This window comes from Opisthocomus hoazin, chromosome 9 (genome assembly GCF_030867145.1).
Source record: "Opisthocomus hoazin isolate bOpiHoa1 chromosome 9, bOpiHoa1.hap1, whole genome shotgun sequence".
In the NCBI taxonomy this organism is placed as follows: domain Eukaryota; kingdom Metazoa; phylum Chordata; class Aves; order Opisthocomiformes; family Opisthocomidae; genus Opisthocomus; species Opisthocomus hoazin.
Genome location: NC_134422.1, coordinates 3,925,045 through 3,938,500, shown reverse-complemented (window position 1 = coordinate 3,938,500; position 13,456 = coordinate 3,925,045).

Here is a 13,456-nt window from a genome sequence, read left to right as displayed (position 1 = left end):
AGGATTGAAAATATTTTTGGTAACATAGATGTAAACAGAGAAATCAAAATAAATTACCTTGGTATGAAAATATGGGAAGAGCCATGAGAAATGAAGGAATGGGAAATGCCTTTTGCGTACAGTCTATCAGTTTATCAAAGAGAATCTTTGGTGTAACTCAGCCAGTCCACAGGTATTTACAGGAGTAACAAGATATTCACAGCTGGTGCTTCAGTAGCTGAGAAAGGTAAAACAAAAAACACTGGACAGAAGTTCAAGACAGCCTTGTGTGAATAAGGTAAAAATAGATGTGTTTTTTAGGAGTTGGAGTAACAAAATCTTGTAACAGCTTACCAGAGTTGTGGGTTCTCCACCAACACACGTGTTCAAATTGAAGTAAGTTATGTTTCTAAAAGATACACTCTTTTTTGAGTGGTAATTAATTTAGGGAGCCCTATAGTCTGTACTGTATAGGTCAAACTACATCACTGCAATGATTCCTTCTGACCTTATGAATTATAAATGGTTTAGTGACCAAAATACTATCTTAAAAAATTAAAAATACTCTCTCTAGAAGCGTAGATTTCAATACCAGAAGGGTTCAGTCAGTTCTTTATCATTCAGATGTAGATAAATTGAGTCCTTGCACTTTTCTCTCTATCTCTTTCTCATAAAATCTAAGTCCTGTCTGTTCTACATAGATATTCATGACATTTTCTCACAAGAGCTGTGATTTACTCCAGTGTCTTCAGCCAAAAATATTTCTCTCCCCTCTGTTCTATGTTATGTACTAGACTAAAATTAAGTGGAAATAAGTAGGATGGTTATGGGAAAATTGAAACACCAACAGAAAGACTGATATCACCAAATAAATACAATTTTTAATCTATTTTTTAAGAATTGAAATTATCATTTTTTTGTTCAAAAAGATCTTGAAAATGTAAAAATCAGAAATATGTGTTATACTAACAAAGAACATTTTTCATGAGAAAAAATTACACAGATATTTTTACATGGATTACTTCAGGAAAAGCAGATGAATATCCAAAAGAAATAAAGGAATGGGAATCATACCTTCAAATGAACATTTTCTGAATCCAGAATTCATGCAGGCCACTGTATGTGAATTCACCAAAGATGGCCTAACCTATAGCAGGAGAAAAGCAATATACTGAACCTGCTATATGTATAGTATGTATCACTCAGTATTTTCGATACTTACCAAGTAAGATATAAAAAAAAACATTTTTTGGTTAAAAATAAAATATCACTCTTCTAAGAAAATTATTTCAATATTTTTTCTTTTCTCAAAGAGTCTATCATATAATGGTGAATAATATGATTCAAAAGAAGCTATGTCCCAAAATAACATGACATTTGAAAGAGAAATTGTAGGTGTGTGTTTTCTAGAGGTAAAAATTATTGAAGTATCAAGGTTTCTATCAGGGTTTGGAGAAGACTAATTACAAAGAAACTGAAAATAGGTTTTTGGTTTATTGACCTAAAGGTAAAATTTTGAAATTTTTAAGAAAGAATTATTATTTACTTTTTTGTATAAATTCACTGCACTAAAAAATTGTGGGAAGAATGACAAAATATATTGACATTCTAGAAACGAAACACTAGAAATTAAATAGAAGCAATTATCTGAAAATCAATTCTATTGTCCTCTAGGTCTAGGGCTAAGTTACAGGTCAGCAATGTAGTCATGTAAATAAAGTTTTAAATACCCAGTGAAAACAGTCATTCCGGAAAAAAGGGTAGAAGAGCCTTATTTATACCTTAATTAAAATCTGATAATGCAGCAAGAAATATATGGGTCCGGCACAATGACCTGAAAAATACTCCTGTCTCCATGAAGAGGATCTATTGTTTCCCATGAGAACGTCTGAGGATGGGGCAGCTGAGATTTCTTCTTCCCGCTCTTGTGTATCCTAGTGCATGCAGAGGTCGTCTAGCGGTTAGTGAATTCCTCAGGAGCCGAAATGGTGAGAATCACTGCTAGTTGCCCTCTAACTGGTTGTCCTACGCTAACCTCTCCCTGAACACAGCCTTCACAATCTTTCTTGCTAAATGAGCCTTCGAAAATGTTCTCCTTCAAAAGCCACCACAGCTTTCTTGCAGCAGACTTTCTGCAGCTGAAATTTCCATCAGGGTCGGTTTTGCCCATAACTTTTCGCTTGAGAATTATTTATGGATAGTTCAGGAAGTATTATGGGGGCTGGTATGCTCTAAGAAAAAGATTCATATTCTGGATGTGTTTGGCATCCCTTGGTAGTAAATACGTCAAAGTGGACTGCAGAGTATCTGGGACCTTCACATGATTAGACAGGACTTTCTCCTTCATAAAGTTGGCTTCAAAACTAGAGATAATTGGTAATCTACTGCTGTAGTTTGGGTGAAATTATTTCAAAGTACTTCCATTTGTCTGTGACACTTGCTATAGTTCATTTGCAATGTTTGCAGAAGTGCTTTACCTTTCAGAATGGTTTCTTTTTTAAGTGAAATATATTACCTTTATCATCTGTGCACTGTCAGCTCCGTGCCACCCATAGCAGGGTTATTTCCACCTTTGGCAATGTATAGTCCCAGAGTAATTTTTAATGGTTAATACTTTCACATGATAATATGTACAGCTGAATATTTAAACTTTTAAAGTAGAACTGAAGAGGAAATACAGTGAGGCCTGGAAAGCGTCGTGATTTGACTTGGCATGCCAATATAGAAGCCTGCACAAAATTTTCAGTAAAAAATCAGGCAAACAATGATTATGGGAAACAAAATGAGAATTTTAAATGCTGCAAATTTTCATAATAATGCCATAGTTTTAAATAAAAGCTCTTGCAACTTTATACATAGGACGAGGAAAACAGTTACAAGACATATCCTTCCAAAGCCTCCAAAGTTTTTAACTATTCCTTTTCTGTATATCTTCCCTGAGTGAAGTACAAGTAAATAAACAGTTAGACAGATGGATGGACGGATAGGTTAATAGACAGACAGACAAAGGGGTTCATTACTTCATTCAAAGCACTTCACTGCCTCATTCTTCCTACGTTAAATAATATTCACCAGTAAGAAGAACTTTCCAGGTCTCTCTTCCAGGCTTTTTCACACACTATTACTTCCATTTAGAACTTGCCTGCTGTTGCTAGATCATCATTAACATATAGGGGACAGAGCACTATATATAAGAAGGATAGTTCAGAAGCTTGCAGGGAAGGGGAGAGAAACATTTGCCGAAGAAGATGATGAAAATCTGTCCTGTAAAAATCTCCACTGGAAAAATGACACTTGCTCAGGCTCCTGGTATCCTAAATTAGCAAAGGCCTTTAGAAGTCTAAGCAATTAGGAATCTGGGAACATACTGACCTGAAAAGATGTCTTTCTTACGCTATGAATGTTCTATCATGATCTTAGGAAAAGTATCCACCCATACTCCCCCCACAAGCTCCGTTCAAGTATATGGAGTGGAATGAATATATAGGTTGGGATAGGCTTAAATTAAGAGCAGCTGAAAAATGTAGAGCAAGATGACAGGATTTTCTCCATCTGCTTTTTGACATTTTCAAAACAGATTATCTTAGTCCTGAATTCCTGATCCTCTACTATCATGACAAAGTTCAACTTTGACTCACACCTAGGATTTCATTACCACAAAAGGGCTACAGACTGTGCGGGCTGGGTGGGCTATTTATCACTGGCCAACTAACTGCATCTGAAAACCTGCTAATTTTGATCAAGGAAGTACCATGTGACAGGGGTCCTGGCCAAACGCCCTCTTCTCGTGGAGGTGGTCCAAAGACCTTTGTGGATCTTCCCAGCCCAAGTCTGCAATATTCTAGTCTGGATGGTTTGAAACAGCAAATTTAGGCACCAAATTCACTTCTTGCAGGAGACACAGGTGATAAACTAGGCATTGGCATTTGTGATGATAAATCACAACATGATTCTTTATTGGACATTTTATTGAGTAATATTGTGAAAGCTAAACAGTGTTAAAAAGCACAGATGAAGTTAGTTTAGGAAACGGAACTCATGAGGCACAAGCAGATCGATAGAGGAAACGTGGCAGTTGGGCTTGCTGCATGGTGCTGTGAGTTACACTACACAACGTACATGTTTGCTTCATTGACAGCAACTCAGATAAAGGCTTCAGAAATTCCAGGTGTTTTGATAAAATCTAAGCTGTATCAGGTTAACCTATTTCATATTTAGGAAGATGGAAGAGGATAGCAAAGGGAAAATCACATACTTTCTCCCTGCCTTCACTGTAAATAATTTAGTATGGATTATTTTTCGTAGAATTTCACAGATATTAACCAGAAAAACGTCTTTCCAATATTACCTGGGTAATCTGTTTCTACAGTGATCCACTGTACCTCATTGAAATGGCTAGAGATACTGAAAGTTCTTTGTTTAGAAGTTAGAAAAATAGTTGTGCCAATAAACACTGACTTTCACCTTAGACTAATGAACATGGACTAATATCAGTGTAACTTGTAGTCTACAGCTTGCTGAAGCTGAACCTAAGTTTCTAGCAACTGAGTTAACTTAGGTGTAATGTTCCGCTCTCTCATCTTTGGCTGTGATTTTCCGCAGTTCATAAGAAATTCACTTATAAGTAGCTAAACTTCATAGGTAATTTCATATAAATATATATAAAAATGTTATCTATCTATCAATCTGTGAGCTGCAGCCAAATTTCTGGGTCCCACTGAAGCTACTAGCTTTCTTGTGGAACAACTGTTTTTCAACCAGTCAAGCCAAAAGTGAAAAGGGCAGTAAAGGAAATGTGTACTTACAGCTATTAAAAAGACAGCAAGAATAGAACAATTGAAGTCTCTTACAAATTTGCACATGCTTAGAAATGTTTAGGTTTTTTTGGGGGATGAAGCCCAGCAAGCAGGCACTGGCTAGACAATACGCCATGGAGGGAGGAAGGCTAGGATATGCTCCTTTGATGCTATTGTACAGTTATCAAAATTGGACTCCATAAACATTGTAGCTCTCAAATTTTCAGTATTAACTGATATTTACTGTAACCAGTACCAAATCAGATGTAATCTCTTAAGGTAAAGGTGAGAATGTGCTTTTGCAAGATCTCTTGAGGCTTCATTCAGATTCAGAATAAGACAAGGGATAAACCTGAATTTTCTGTACCTCTACAAGGAAAAAGAAATCTCGCTTTTCAAAAATCTTGGTTTTTAAAGCCTCTGTTTTCTCTCTGAGTGGAAGGAAATGACAGAGGCTGACAAGGAAGGGAGCTGTTTCACCAAGAAATATATGGTAGCAGTCTTCAAAAAAGGCAAAAAGGTATCTACGATGTTAATAGAATGAGTTCTCCATGCTTACTAAGAGAATAAGAGGAAAATAAACCCTAGAGAAAAAAAAATAGGTAAGGAGTTGAGCAAAACTTCTGGATTTTAAGAATAGTTACCAACTGAAATAATATGCCAAGGAAGTTAGGAAACCTCTATTACTGCAGGCATTTAAAAAGAATTAAATAAACATCTGTCAAGACTGACATAGGTATTGTTGATCTTACCTTGAGGCAGGGATGCATTAGGTGACCTCTCCAGTCTCTTTTGCCCTGTCTTCTGAGATTGCTGATTCATGTCTGCTTTTCCACCTCCCTTGATGTCTTTACTTATGCTACCAGACAGGAATGTTCACTAATCAATTCTATCCCTACAGTTAATGCTTTTTCTTTACAAAGACAGTTGGCTTGAGGAATCTGTTTCAGCCATAATCAAAACAAATTCTGAACAAAAGCACTTAACATATGTGAATCACTCATCACTTACTACTACGAAGTTGGGGTGTAGCATAGACAGGAGCCACAAAGATGACTTTGGAATAAAAAAAAACAATCTGTAGCACAATTTATAGCACCATTTATGAAATCACTTCTGTCTTTCAAGAAATCTTTACAACATTTTCAAAAGAAACAGGTACAGGTGCTCTCAATCTGAATATATCAAGTTTCTTGTACTAATTATTGTGCCATCAGAAATGAAAGAATATCACAGTTAGGCAATTTTAGTTACTTATAGAGATATATTTTACAGCCCTAAGGATATACTGTTTATTCTTTTTCAAGTGTTTTCTGGTCTTTGCATTTTCTAACTTTCCTGTCTTCAAAGTTACTAAATAAATCTTAGCAATGTTTATGTTGTACTGGAGACATAATGGTGCCACGTACAATATTTTGCAGTGTTTTCTTCAACGTTTGAATAATAAGCTTTCTTACAGGTGGATAAAACATTCTTTACTAGACATTCGTAAAACTAAAAATAGTTTTATTGTATTACGGAGAAAGGCCTTAGAAAGTTCAATTTTCATTTGGAAAAGGCAAGAGACCTGAAAAAATATTTTTATAGGTCATATAACATTAATTTAAATTAAGTCATTTGCCCCGAGAAAGAATATACCTATCTAAATGGGGTTCAGAAGTTCTTAGATAAATATGAAGGATCAGTTTCTTTTTTGCTTGCATTTTTATTTATTTTATCTCTTTTTGGAAAGTGTTTCTATTTCCCTGTTGGGCTCAGACAAGCCATAAGGATTTGTTTCCTTTACCATCCAATGCTACTCAGAGGTAAGAACAGAAACATTACCAGTATCTGCTTTTATCTTGCTGCCCTTCTTGTTCTAGACGCATTTTTTGCAAAGTTAATAACTCAATAATGATAACTGGTAACTCAATAATAATTACATTTGATAGTGTATTATATAGTAGGTTTTCATTTGTCTATCTTAAAACACTTCACCAAGGAAGCTAAGTATTACACCGTGTGATCATACCATGATACAGGCTCATGATGTAACTTGCTCAAGGGCAGACAGCAGGCTAGTGTCACAAATGGGAATATATCTGACATTTTCTTGATATTTCCTACAATGTACCATTCCCAGGCCTTTTTGTTTCATCGTACAAGCATCCTCATGGCACAATTTGGATATGTTATACCTATTTACACATTTATTTGATGTTTTCAGGATAAAAATGCCCAGTTGATGACAATTATTAACAATCTATGAAATTAGCAATGTATTAGCACTTATATCAGTAAAGATATTAGTATTGTATGATCTGGATTAACTTACTACAATGACAGAAAATGAAAATCAGAGTAGGTCACAAAGATCACTTTTACTATAGATAAATCCCAAATATGCTTGTGTGTAACAAAAGTATCTTTGTTACTTATGTCCTTACTAGAAGCTATTTAAATGCAAAATACCTACCTTCTATCAGGTTGCTACACTATTACTCCCCGGGTAGGAAGCCTACGTAAAAGACTCGTGGGTATTTTACTTCCTATATTTTACACTAAATTAACTGCCTATTTGCCTTAGTAATAATAGGCTGCCATAACAGTAATAATGCATTCAAATATCAAACTGGTTTGAAAGACATACACATACACACAATTTCATAACACTGTACTCAAAAAATGCATATGATCATAAAAAAATTTTGGAAGTAATTGTGTAAACACATAGGACAAATTTTGCACTAAGATATATAGTAAAGATGTGCCAAATTCAGGAGATTGTACCTGGACAGTATTTAAATCAAAGCAAAAGGCCTCTTATTAACTTTCATGGGACACAAAATTTACTCGAATATATAAATTAGCTCAAAAGAATTAATTGACTGCCTCCTATTTATATCCAATTTTACTTTACTCTGTAAACCTTAAGAAAAAGTATCTGATTTCATAATAATATTCTAGCAATTTGATCCTTCATAATATTATCATACTTTTAAAATGTAAAATCAGAGTTAAATGTTTCAAAAGCCAGCTCTTTAGTGCTTTTCTTCAAATAAAATCACGGGTTTAGTTGCTGAACTAGAGTTTAGAATAAAATTTTGTAAAATATTGCACAAAGGGAAAAATAGCTAGTTAATGAACGTCTCTATATAATTTTCTGTAAAATATTAGCATTTCAGGCAGCATCCAAACGTGTGCTCCCTTTGTAGAGCAGATATGTTGCAGAGATATTCACTACTACTTAAATAATCTCATATTCAAACTACAACTCAAGACAGTGTTTAATGTTCCAGAGCTTCAAATGATGGAAGAGAGGGGTCTTGAACTAGATTTGCTGACTGGAAAATAGAATCAAATGAGTTGTGAGAAATCCAGTGCAGACTATTTCAACTGCATCTTGAAGGACTCCCTTTAAAAATTAGCTCCAAATGCAAGCAGCATTACAGACAGGAAAAACCACCCCAACTTGAATGCTGAACCTGTAATTCATTGCACACTTTAAATCTGGGAACTGGGTAGTTTCTTTCTGCAAAGGATTTATGTCTGAGACTGCCGGCAGAATGCCGGCAGGATGGATCACACAGATGGAGGGACAAAGTCTCTGTACCCACCCTAGCTTTGCACATCCCCATTTGGCATGTCACACCAGGATGTCACGGCATCTAATGAGTTGTGGTAGAAAACGTCATGGCCATGCAGCTCCAGCACACATATTTCCTCACTATTCGTATGTTCCCTGGTGCAATTAATGTAAAATACTTTTTTTTTAGAGAAGTACTTTGATTTTGCATCTGACACACACACTTGACCTATCAGTTACTATTCATTTATGTGATTGAGTTTATGTTTTGCTACATGGGCCAGATTCTGTCCCATCACAACTGTGTCAATTGGATCATATTTTTGGAAACCACGTTTATTAATATCAAGCATACTTACATAGCCATAGAAGTACCTCTGAAATCAGCACTGAACTGAAGAGGTTTTGCGAAAAGGAAATTAAAGTGAAAACTTCAGATCCAAGTTTGGGTCAGAAGTTCATAGTTGCTTCATATTGGCAAATCAGCAGCATCCTTCAGGAATGAAAGAGATCATTTGAGTATGAGTCGTAAACGTGAACTGTCTCATTGAACTTCTGTGCTAGATGACTGAAATGCTGTCAGGAACCCAGAGAAAAGATGGGATTTGGAAAGGAAAAAAGACAGTAGACTTAGAAGCAAGATCCCTGTGAAAAAGCATATTTTATATTGTAGTATGGGCTTTGCTGTCTCTTTAGGGACCTTCCCTTGTTATCAAAGAGAGTGCTGGGTGGTCAAAGGCATTCAGTCTAACAGGAATTTAGGCTAACACGTAACTAGTAAGAGTCAAGTAATCAGAGCTCTTCCAAAAGTTACTGCATGTGGATTTATGTAAACAGAGGCATAACCTAGAGAAGAACAACCTCCCATCAAAGTGTGCCTGTGCATAGACCTTTCTTCCCAGGCACAACACTTACTGGTAAGAGCTGTACGCTAGGTATGCCACTGCTCACAGCTCCGTAGCCTGAACCAACACATCCACTGAAGAAAAATCATACACATGGGATGTGTGTGTGTATAAACATACACTTGATGTTTTTCTCAATTCTCATCACATGTTTCATTCAATAGACTTATTAATCAACCATAAGAAATGAGTTAAGATGTTGAAACAGTCATGGCCTTTGTTCTGTGTCAGTTTTGTTGGCTTAGCTGACATATAGCTACAAGGCATGACGGATCAAAGTAATTAAAGTTCCAATCATTTACCTTTCTATGTTCAGCGTCAAGACAGCTAGCCTTCACCCTGGGTTCAGAGTATTTCCATATTTTTTTTTAACATGTTATAGCTGTGCCATTTGCCTTGCTGTACTGAAGAATTTGAGGGCATTTCCATTATAAAGTTTCTATACGAAGGCTTGAGATTTCCTCTGGGTTCCAACTTTGCACATAACATTGCAGACCACAGGCAATCCAGACCCAAGAAGGTAAGGGTGATTTTTTTTTCTTGTTTTCGTTTTTTTTTCCCCCTGTGTTCATGTACTTTAAGGTAATTTAGGGAGGTTTTATCCATCAGAGAACAAAAAGTTGCCAGTTCTGTGTCACTTACTTTCAAGGTAAATATTTTGTGTTCTGTGAAATTTCAATGAGACTTATTTTGTTCCTGCCATGAGATATGGCAGGCAATTAGTCCTAATCTTTGCTCTTCCATCATACACATTATTTATAACAGAGAGTATGCAAACATTTGGTCTAGTCAAAAACTTTGGGGTACGTAGGAGGGAGTGATTTCTGGATATTTCGAGAACAAGAGATTGATTTCTATTTGTATGCAAGCATGAATTCAAACACTAAGTGCTACATTTCCCAGATCAGAGAAAAAAAACCAACATTTTTGTAAAGCTTTTTGTCTTATCAAAAGATAATTTGAATCTTGGGAACAGGATCTGCTAACTAAATACAAATAAGTACATGTTAAAAAAAAATAAAGTGGAAAAGAAAAATCAGCGATGAAATAATCCACAACCAGTGAAAATCACTGTCTTCTGAAGTCTCGCCCTCTCTGTACCTTCTTCTCTTTCTCCACAGCTAGCCTGTTGCCTACACTTTCTGGCTGGATGCACCAGGTTGTGGAGCAGGAAGTCATCTACTTTTCATCGTGGTTTGTACTGGACCTTGTATACAACTGGCACTAGGAACCTGGCAAATTTTAGTTAAAGACCCTTCTCAGGTTATCAGATACTGGTGGCTTATAGTATCCCATGTCTCCAAGCCTTGTCTACTGCACATAACTCAGCTCTAATACAGAGAAAACAAAATCTGCTAGGTTTTCTATGAAGGTGTAATATTGACAGCTTCATAAGCTTTGCTTTCACAAAGGTCATACAAAATCTGATGGGTTTATTACATATTAAAGGCTGAGAATGGAGGTGTAGGAAGCTCATTATTTGGCCCAGAAAACGGAGATGTCTGGGGAAATAACACACTCTGCCTATGTGCAGCAGCAGACCTTCGACCAAGCTGTTTTAACCACCTTGTAGCCTGCATGAGTCCATAATACGCACAGACTCTTCCAGTCCTATATCAGGCCTTCAGAAACGCAGTCTGGAGGAGAAGATTTGGTGGCTTCAAGAATATTAGTGCAATTGCTCCCAAATATTCCGTCCCCCTTGGAAGGATTTGAAGAAACTGTGGCAAGGGGAGATAGAGGAGACATAAACTGTCTCCTTCCACATTATACAGCAAATAATAAGAACAGCATTGTTTGCAAAAAATCATTCATGAACGGAGAAGGAGGCTAATTCAAAATTAATTTCATTTATAATAAATACCTCCACCAGCGTTTTTATAAATAAAACACCAGCAGCTATTATTCTGCTCTGTATTTACAAGAAACGGGCAATTCTAAAAAACAATAGAAGGACACTCTGTGAAGTTTAGGACTGACAAATTATAAGACTCCACCTACCTTGTTAGAGTCATTACAGGCCCATCTTGCTTCAAACTCAGCCAACACAGGTTTTACTATTCACCTAGATAAGAGTAGAATCAAACCCAAATTTCTGTCATTCCTCCCATAGGCATCTCAGTTTTCTCCCTTCAATGACTTTCTAAAGTTCCCAGAGCATGAAACATCACTTTGATGCTGCATCACATCCAGTTAGGAAGCTCTGGCACGTAGTGTTATGTCTAAACCAACATGCAAATGTAATCAGGAATGACACGTCGTCCCAATAATGCAGTCACTCAGCTCTGAGAAACTCAAACAGACAGATTATAAAACCGAGATTCTCACAGTTACAGGTTTGTGCTTTTGGAAACAAAACTCTATGTTAAACTTAAAGTTAGTTTGAGAAAGATCTTAAAGAAAGATGCCCCAGGCCTGTCAGTGTGTAAAAGGCATTTGGACAATGACCTTCATAGTATGCTTTAAGTTTTGGTCAGCTCTGGACTGGTCAGGCAGCTGGACTAGATTATGATTGTAAGTCCCTTACAACTGGAACTATTCTTCTCTTGTCTTCTAAAGTTTCAGTCTTTAAAACATTCACTCAAGGGCCTTGAGATGGCTGTTGAGGTCTGTTGGAGAATTCCCACAACCTGCACATTACCACCAGAGCATTTGAGCTTCCATAAAGGCTGAACATGCAGTGCTGAGGGTTTTCCTTCCTTAGCTCTACAATACTGGCAGTCTCAGCCAAACATTCCCAAGCTATTGAACCCAAGAATAGGAGGGAGAGGAAAGTAAGATCTTTCTCACTTTTTTCCCAGTTATTTCTTCTTAATATTTATTGAGAAGATCAGACTGCGTTAATATTCTTTTGGGAAATAGCCCCTTCTCATGTCCCACTCACTGGCCAGGAAGATTATGAGTCCTACCTGGGTGGGAGGACCTTCTCCCCCATTGCTGCTCAGTAGGAGTCACCCAAAAAGGGCTCTATGTGCTTTGTTAAAGCAAATCTCACATGCTGGTGATTATTCTCTGCTGCCATTCTCTGTATCTGGGCTAAGGACACCCAGTCCCGGCAGAGGGTTTAACTGCCCGGTCTTTCAGGTCTTGAATAGCACATACACACTTGTGTGGGCCTTCTATGTAAGTGTGACCCTCGGTGTTTTACTAGCGGTATTGATTTGGGCTTTACAATACTGCTGTTATCCCTATTATAAAGATGAGGAAAAAGGCACAGCTAAATGACTTATCAAGGCTGACAAAAAAAACGAGTGTCGGAGCTGAGAATAGAAACCAGATCACCTGAGGTTTCATTTCTGGAAACATTTCCCCTTTCCTCTTCCTTTGAATTTTTGTTTAGTACTAGGGCAGGTCATTTGAAATCTGGGCAATATTCAGATATTCTTTCTTTCCCAGAAGGAAATAAAGCTTTACAGGCTCACTTTACAGAGGCAGCCAGTCCGCTTGGACTGCCGAGGTTTTGCAGCTCTCACAGGACGCTGCAAAATCCAGCAATCAGACCTGTGCAGCCGGAACGCTTTCAGAGGAGATGGCAATGCACAGAAACGGCATATTATCTAAAAACAGGCTCGCACAAGATGTTTCTATGGACATCAGAAACTAATCTTTGAAATGGTCCCTGATGAGAGCCGGATTGGCCCAGGCTGCCTTCTGAAAGTGTTCCAATCCCTCCTTTGCATCCGGTGTGTGTTTATTGGAGAAAGAGTAAGTTCTCATTTAAATTCCGCACATGTATTTGCACTGTGACCTTTTTAGCTGTTACCTCATGGCTATATCTGAAATTGGTCATAAAATGCAACTCGTGCTAAAGAACTGCTAGGTGATTTTATACAACTATAATTTTACACTCTCAAAAGGTAGAATATGTAATTCCTTAAGCCACACGCGGGAACTTGGTGATACTGGGCTGGAGTTTTGTTTTCTAAGCCAACACCGTGCAAGTAAAGCCAACTCTATACAATGATACAAATAACGAGTTAAACAGATATGCATTTTAGCTGATATTGATGCAGAGTGAGAAACCAATGTCAAGTCCCTCTGAAGGCAGGATACTACACACATACAGTTACAACCACCTCCCGCAGAAAATGGTTGTGCATCTTAGCAATTTTTTATGTGTTTATCTATATCTGCTACATCTGAAGAGTCTTCTAAGTCAGCCACACTTTAAATAATTTCCAAGACATCCTATCCATGTGTGAAAAAATACA